We start from the raw sequence: 7851 nt of genomic DNA, 5'->3' as shown, positions 1-7851 counted from the left end.
GCTCTGTCCCTTGGACCTTTTTAGAGTCAGAAATTCTCCCTCCTTACTGGGCCTGACTCCCTTCGAACTACTATATGGGGTTCCTGCTCCCCTGACTCTTCTTGGGGACCCTCTTGACATAATTAGTGATAACTCTGACTTGTTGTCCAGGCTGAAAGGACTGCAGCTTATTCAGAAAGAAATTTGGAGCAAGGTTGGTAATGCATATGCACCTGGGTCCTTGAAGGTGCCCCATCAGTTCCAGGTTGGTGATCTGGTATGTGCGACAACACCGCAGCCAGAATCTGGAACCTCAGTGGAAGGGTCCTTATTATGTCCTGCTCACCACTATACCAACTGCCGTCAAAGTAGAGGGCATCGCATCTTGGATCCATGGGTCACACATCAAGCTAGCTCTGCAGACACCTGGAAAGTCCAAGCCTCCAGCAACCCACTGAAATCAGGGACAAGGCAAGGCTGCCCACTCTCTGCATATCTTTTCAACATAGTTCTTGAAGTCCTTGCTAGAGCAATAAGACAGTTGAAGGAGATCAAGGGGATACAAATTGGAAAGGAAGAAGTCAAATTATCACTATTTGCAGATGACATGATGGTATACCTGAGTGACCCCAAAAATTCTACCAGAGAACTCCTACAGCTGATAAACACATTCAGCAAAATGGCCGGATACAAAATTAACTCAAAAAAATCAGTAGCCCTCCTGTATATAAAAGACAAAAGGGCTGAGAAAGAAATTAGAGAAACAACACCCTTCACTATAGCCACAAATGACATAAAGTACCTTGGTATAACCCTAACCAAGCAAGTCAAAGACTTGTATGAAAAAAAAAAATTCAAGTTGCTAAAGAAAGAATTAGATGAAGATATCAGAAGATGGAAAGATCTCCCATGCTCATGGCTTGGCAGGATTAACATAGTAAAAATGGCATCTTACCAAAAGCAATCTACAGATTCAATGCAATGCCCATCAAATTACCAACACACTACTTTACAGACCTGGAAAGAAAAATTATCAACTTCATGTGGAATAACAAGAAACCCAGAATTGCTAAAACAATCCTCTACAATAAAAGATCTTCTGGAGGTATCTCTATCCCTGATCTTAAGCTGTACTATAGAGCAACAGTAATAAAAACTGCATGGTACTGGCATAGAAACAGAATGGTGGATCAGTGGAACTGAACAGAAGACCCAGAAATAAACCCACAAACTTACGGACACCTGATCTTTGACAAAGATGCCAAAACCATACAATGGAAAAAAGCATCTTCAACAAATGGTGCTGGTCTAACTGGATGTCTACATGTAGAAAAATGCAAATAGATCCATACTTATCACCCTGCACAAAACTAAAGTCCAAGTGGATCAAAGAGCTCAACATAAAACCAGACACATTAAATCAGTTAGAAGAAAAAGTGGGGAAGGCCCTAGAACACATTCGTACAGGAGACAACTTCCTGAACAGAACACCAACAGCACAGGCTCTAAGAGCAACAATCAATACATGGGACCTCATGAAACTGAAAAGCTTCTGTAAAGCAAAGGACACAGTCATCAAAACAAAATGAATGCCAACAGATTGGGAAAGAATCTTAACCAACCCTTTATCTGACAGAGGGCTAATATCCAGAATATATAAAGAACTAAAGAAGCTGAAAAGCAGCAAACCAAGTAAACCAATTAAAAAATGGGGAACAGAGCTAAACAGATAATTCTCTGTAGAGGAATACCGAATGGCAGAGAAGCACTTAAAGAAATGCTCAACGTCATTAGCCATTAGGGAAATGCAAATCAAAACGACCCTGAGATTTCACCTTACACCCATCAGAATGGCCAAGATGAAAAACTCAAGTGACAACTCATGCTGGAGAGGTGTGGAGAAAGGCGAACCCTCCTCCACTGCTGGTGGGAATGTAAACTTGTACAACCACTCTGGAAATCAATCTGGTTCTTTCTCAGACAACTAGGAATAGCGCTTCCCCAAGATCCAGCCATACCACTCCTGGGCATATGTCCAAAAGAGGCTCAAGCACACAATAAGGACATTTGCTCAACCATGTTTGTAGCAGCTTTATTTATAATAGCCAGAAGCTGGAAACAGCCCAGACGCCCCTCAACTGACGAATGGATGCAGAAATTGTGGTACATCTATACAATGGAATATTACTCAGCAATGAAAAATAAGGAAATCATGAAATTTGCAGGTAAATGGTGGGTACTGGAAAAGATCATCCTGAGTGAGCTGTCCCAGAAGCAGAAAGACACACACAGTATATACTCACTCATATAAACATATAATATAAGATAAAGCTACTAAAATCTGTACATCTAAAGAAACTAATCAAGAGAGAGAGGACCCTGTCTAGAATGCTCAATCCCCATCCTGAAAGGCAAAGAGGATGGGCACCAGAAGAAGAGTAAAACAGGAAACAAGTTAGGAACCTTCCACAGAGGGCCTCTGAAAGGCCTACCCTGTAGGGTATCAAAGCAGATGCTGAGACTTATGGTCAACTGTTGGGCAAAGTGCATGGAATCTTATGCAAGTGGGAAATAGTAAGATCAGGAGAGGACAAGAGCTCCACAAGGAGAACTAGAGATCCAGAAAATTTGAACACAGGGGTCTTCCCAGAGACTCATACTCCAACCAAGTATTATGCATGGAGATAACCTAGAACCCCTGCACAGATGTAGCACATGGCAGTTTAGTTTCCAAGTGGTTTACATAGTAATGGGAAGAGGAACTGCGTCTGACATAATCTGATTGGCCTGCTCTTTGATCACCTCCCCCTGAGGGGGCAACAGCCTTACCAGGCCACAGAAGATGACAATGCAGCCACTCCTGATGTGATCTGATAGACTAGGATCAGAAGGAAGGAGAGGAGGACCTCCCCTATCAGTGGACTTGGGGAGAGGCATGCATGAAGAAAGGGGAGAGAGGGTGGGATTGGGAGGGGAGAAGAGAGGGTTTTATGGGGGGATACAAAGTGAATAAAGTGTAATTAATAAAAGTTTAAAAAAGTGGGGAAAGTGACAGCAAAACAGTAATCATGGTGCCAAGTAAATTGTGCCAAGTCATGATCTTAAATGAGGCATTAGCAAAGTGAATAAAGAAATATTCCAATTAACTTCTTCATAACCTTGGGGATGCCTATGGCCTCCTGGTCAGTCTTGTATAGTATAGTACAGTATAGTAAGTATAGTCTTGTAGAGTAACTGGATAAAGTCAGGTTGTTTTTGTAACAACCTCTTCAGTTTCATTATGCACTGGCATGGTAGGTTCTTGTCTAAATCTCTGTCTGTGTTCGAATATTTTTCTCATTTTTATTTATAAATCTAACTTTTCTTCTAAGGCTTGTATCTTTTCAATACCCTTCCCATATTTTTCTTTTTCCTGTATCTCTAAAACTTTTTTCTTTGGCAGGGCACAAAATCCACTAAGTCTATTAATATTAAGGATAAAATATGATCATAATCAATGTTGAGCCAATTTCAGTTAAGGCATTTAGCTTTCATTTTCTGCTTCTATCTTCAAGCTTCTAAAGTAGCACTGTCCATGGTCCTAGAGCATTGTGTTATGGCATTTCCCATTTTTAACTCTCTCATTGAGGACTTCCCACATCTGATGGCGTCTCACTTTGACCACAGCTGGCATGATTTCTCTGTTCATGTTGCCAGTGCCATGTATTGGAGCAGCAATTGTTGTTTTTAATACAAAGCTCAAATGTCTAATTTTACCAATAAAGACTCAAGAGCTAGATGCTGGGGTGAAAGCTTGCTAGCTCAGAGAGGCAAAGAAACCACCCAGCTGATCTTACTCCTCAGCCAACACTAACACATGTGTCTGAGACCTGGACAGCCATAAGAACATGGCTTGCTCACTGACTGACTCCCTAGAGAGCACACACACTTGACTTTTATTTATAGCCATTGAGATGACCGTGACAGATTCTAAATCATGTCTGATGTTTCCACACGTCTGACTCACTGGCTCTTCACAAAGAAAACGAGGAACTTCATTAGGCTCAGAGGGTTCCATGGGCTATTCAGACTGACTTGCCATTTTTAGAAAGCTTACTGTATTAAAGTTCAGCTTCTTTCTGTGTTCTCTATCCTTCAAGAATATTAACTTTCACACATGAGCTCTCCTGAGTCTTTCAATAGTTATGCTTTTCATTGCCTTAGTGTTGCTGGCAGGATCAGCTTTATATTCACCGTTTCTAACGTAGTCTTTTTTCCTTTAGTCTTTATTATTTTTCATGTCTCTGCTAACTGCTGACAGCTCATTTCCTCCCCCCATTATCATGTTTTATTATTTTAATCTAAGCTGCTGTGGGAGGTCTTTCTATTGAAATTGTCTCTCTATTGTTTGAGTATAAAGAGCTTTCCATTTGAGATTGTTTTATTTATTCTACAATGTTTATTCTAATGTGAATTGTGCATCAGCTTTCAGATTTGTCTTTCCTCGTTTCTGATGCAGTTTGTAGTAACAGAATGTCAGAGTCATGTTTCTGTGAAGTCCCCATCAAGTTTTTCTGATAGTTAAGCGCTGTGTATGGAAATGTCAGCGATCAGCTGGATGAGGGCTCTTTCCCTCCGCCTGGGTAGGAAAGAGGCTCTCCCACGTCTGATCCTGGCTACTTTTGCTTCCCTGCTATCCTCTGGGACTCAGCGGCAGATGGCGCCCCCTAGTGTTCACTCCTTGCGCAAATCTCGATGCGCATGACCCTCAGTCCTCAGGAAGTCTGGCCCCAGGGTCTGATTTCTGCCTTTGGCAGAACCTGTTTCAGCTCTCAGCTCTGGATCTGAAACCCTTGTCCAGAAAGATTTCGTACTCAGCTCTGTTTGCTTTGTCCTCTTTCTCCTTCTCCCCTTCTCCCTCCTGCCCTGGCTGCAGGCAAACTGATCAATGGCTTTTCTCCTCTTTCTCCTCCTCCTTCCTCTTTCTCCTCCTCCTTCCTCTTTCTCCTCCTCCTTCTTTTCTTCTTCCTCCTTCTTTTTCAGCTGTCAACAGCAGCTGCCTTGCAGTGGTCACAGCATGGCCTGCCTACCCTCAGTGGTGCTGCCCCTGATGTTCTGTGGCCTGTCCTGTGGCCTCTGCTCTCTGCTCTCCCTGCTGCTTCTTCCCTAGCTTTTCCAGCTCAACCTGAAATGCTTGGAGAAGGCCGCTCATGGGCAGTTTGGAGGCCACACAGGAAGACATCTGGCAGACTTCAGTGAGGCAGAGCTACCTCCCAGAGAAGCTTGGGAAAAGGCCTTTGGACCCCTCATGGCTGTCAGTTTCTGACCAGTCACAGCACTTTGGATCAACCAGACCCTTGACTCTTGCACCAATCACGGTATTTGAGGTTTAAATTTTGGAGTCACAGCTGGACTCAGCGTCATAGAAGTATTTTTGCTAGACCAGCTGGGGAAGTATCCTGCTCTGTCCTAGGTGAAAATAGAATATCCTGGAAGAGGCAGAGACAGGAGGATCAGAAGTTCACAAACAGCCTTGGAAACGCATTTTTTTTTCACATTGTAAACATGAAAGCGTGACTCCATGGTCACACATTACTCCATCGCATCCCGCCGACAGCCACAAAGCCCCTCCTTCTACACAATTTCTCCAGGCTACCCACATCCCAGTTAGCACCAGCTACTCCAACAACTCCAGTCACCCACCCCACCGCTCACAAGCCCTTGCTCACACACAGGTACAAAGCCAGACCTTCAGGCCTGCCCACACCACCTTCCACACTCTTCTCCTGATTTGCTTCCTTCCCTCTGTCTGCTTTCTCAGCTCTCCTGAGCTTTAGGCTGCTTTCTCTAGTCCTGCATGTATAAAGCAGAAAGTAGCAATTGCCCAGACCAGAAATGATTACTACAAAGAAATTCAGGTTTATCTGGTGTTTGTTTTTACCTCAGATTCAGGTAACAAAAATGTGAATATGCCCAATGAAAATATTTTGTAGTTGTTCTTACGTACTTCAGAGAATGGTGGAAGGCCTATGGCTGGCTGGAGAGAAACTTCAGTCTTTGAAGGCCAGGCTTCCAACCAAAACGCTCAGAATTCCCTTCCCAGCACCCACCTCTGACTCTCCAGATAACCCTTTCTGTTGTTGTTCTTTCCTTAATAGGCTGTGCATACTTCAGGAAAAAGGAAAAGAAGATATTTAGCAAATTTTAAAAAATGACTATTTTCATTTTTCCTTTATTTTAAATTCAACTTTTAATCCTACCCTGATTCTAATTAGTTTTCTTCAGAAACTTAAATTCATTTCAGTTAAGTAACTTCAAGTCCAGCTTTACACCAAGAACATCGCTGGGAGTCTCTCTGTCATTTACTCAGGAGCTAATATGAGAAAAGGTGGGGTAGAGATTCGCCAATAGATATAAGGAGTCAAGGGGGTGAATTAAAGCCTCAGGAAAAAAAAATCATGTTATGTCAAGGGAGTCTTTGGTCTGTGAATTCTTCCTGACTCATGAAGGGAAGAAGAGCTCAGAGCTCCTGTCATGGCTTGAAAGTGAACTGTGTGCTGTAGGCTGATGGGTTTGACTCCATCTCATGGGGCCGTTTGGGGGAGGCCTGAGAGCTTTGGGATGTGGCTCCTAGGTAGAGAGACCTGACTGCTGCAGGTGGATAGAGACCTGACAGCTGCAGGTGGACAGAGTCCTGACAGCTGCAGGTGGGCAGAGACCTGACAGCTGCAGGTGAGCAGAGTCCTGACAGCTGCAGGTGGGCAGAGACCTGACAGCTGCAGGTGGACAGAGTCCTGACAGCTGCAGGTGGGCAGAGACCTGACAGCTGCAGGTGGGCAGAGACCTGACAGCTGCAGGTGGACAGAGACCTGACTGCTGCAGGTGGGCAGAGACCTGACTGCTCAGGTGGAGAGACCTGACTGCTCAGGTGGAGAGACCTGACAGCTGCAGGTGGGCAGAGACCTGACAGCTGCAGGAGAATAGAGAGACCTGACAGCTGCAGGTGGACAGAGTCCTGACAGCTGCAGGTGGACAGAGACCTGACTGCTGCAGGTGGACAGAGACCTGACTGCTGCAGGTGGACAGAGACCTGACAGCTGCAGGTAGACAGAGACCTGACTGCTGCAGGTGGACAGAGACCTGACAGCTGCAGGTGGACAGAGTCCTGACAGCTGCAGGTGGGCAGAGACCTGACTGCTCAGGTGGAGAGACCTGACAGCTGCAGGTGGGCAGAGACCTGACTGCTGCAGGTGGGCAGAGACCTGACTGCTCAGGTGGAGAGACCTGACTGCTGCAGGTGGGCAGAGACCTGACAGCTGCAGGAGAACAGAGACCTGACAGCTGCAGGTGGACAGAGTCCTGACAGCTGCAGGTGGACAGAGTCCTGACAGCTGCAGGTGGGCAGAGACCTGACAGCTGCAGGTGGGAGCTGAGGTTCATCTTCAGCCTCAGGCCCAGCTCTCCGCATCCTGGTTGGTGTCAGGCAATAAGAAGTTGCTGTACAGTCCTGTCACCCCAGGCCAGTGCAATGCTCCTGCTGAGGACCTGTACCATGTCTTCTTCAATCTGTGAGCCAGAATGAATTCTTCAGAAAGTCCTTTCTGTCTGCTGTGTGGTCACAGAGTGAAGAAAATTAACCAACAGAGTCTTACTCCACCAAGTCACTGACACTGAATCCTTCCTTATCCATTTGGTTCACTCTCAAATGCTTTTATATTTCCTGGATTTAATAGATGGCATCATATTTACTAATGTTTCCATTTCAGTCCATATCTTCACTTAGTTGCTTTTCTCTACTAAGTCAAAGCCAGGCGTGCCTTTGACTAGATGGACAAGGCCAGTCCAGGAAGGGGAAGGAGCCAGCAGGGCCTTGGGTCTACACTGCTGGGCTTG

The sequence above is a fragment of the Meriones unguiculatus genome, chromosome 5 (genome assembly GCF_030254825.1).
Source record: "Meriones unguiculatus strain TT.TT164.6M chromosome 5, Bangor_MerUng_6.1, whole genome shotgun sequence".
In the NCBI taxonomy this organism is placed as follows: domain Eukaryota; kingdom Metazoa; phylum Chordata; class Mammalia; order Rodentia; family Muridae; genus Meriones; species Meriones unguiculatus.
The sequence above is the reverse complement of the archived record's forward strand: the minus strand, read 5'-3'. Positions refer to the sequence as shown.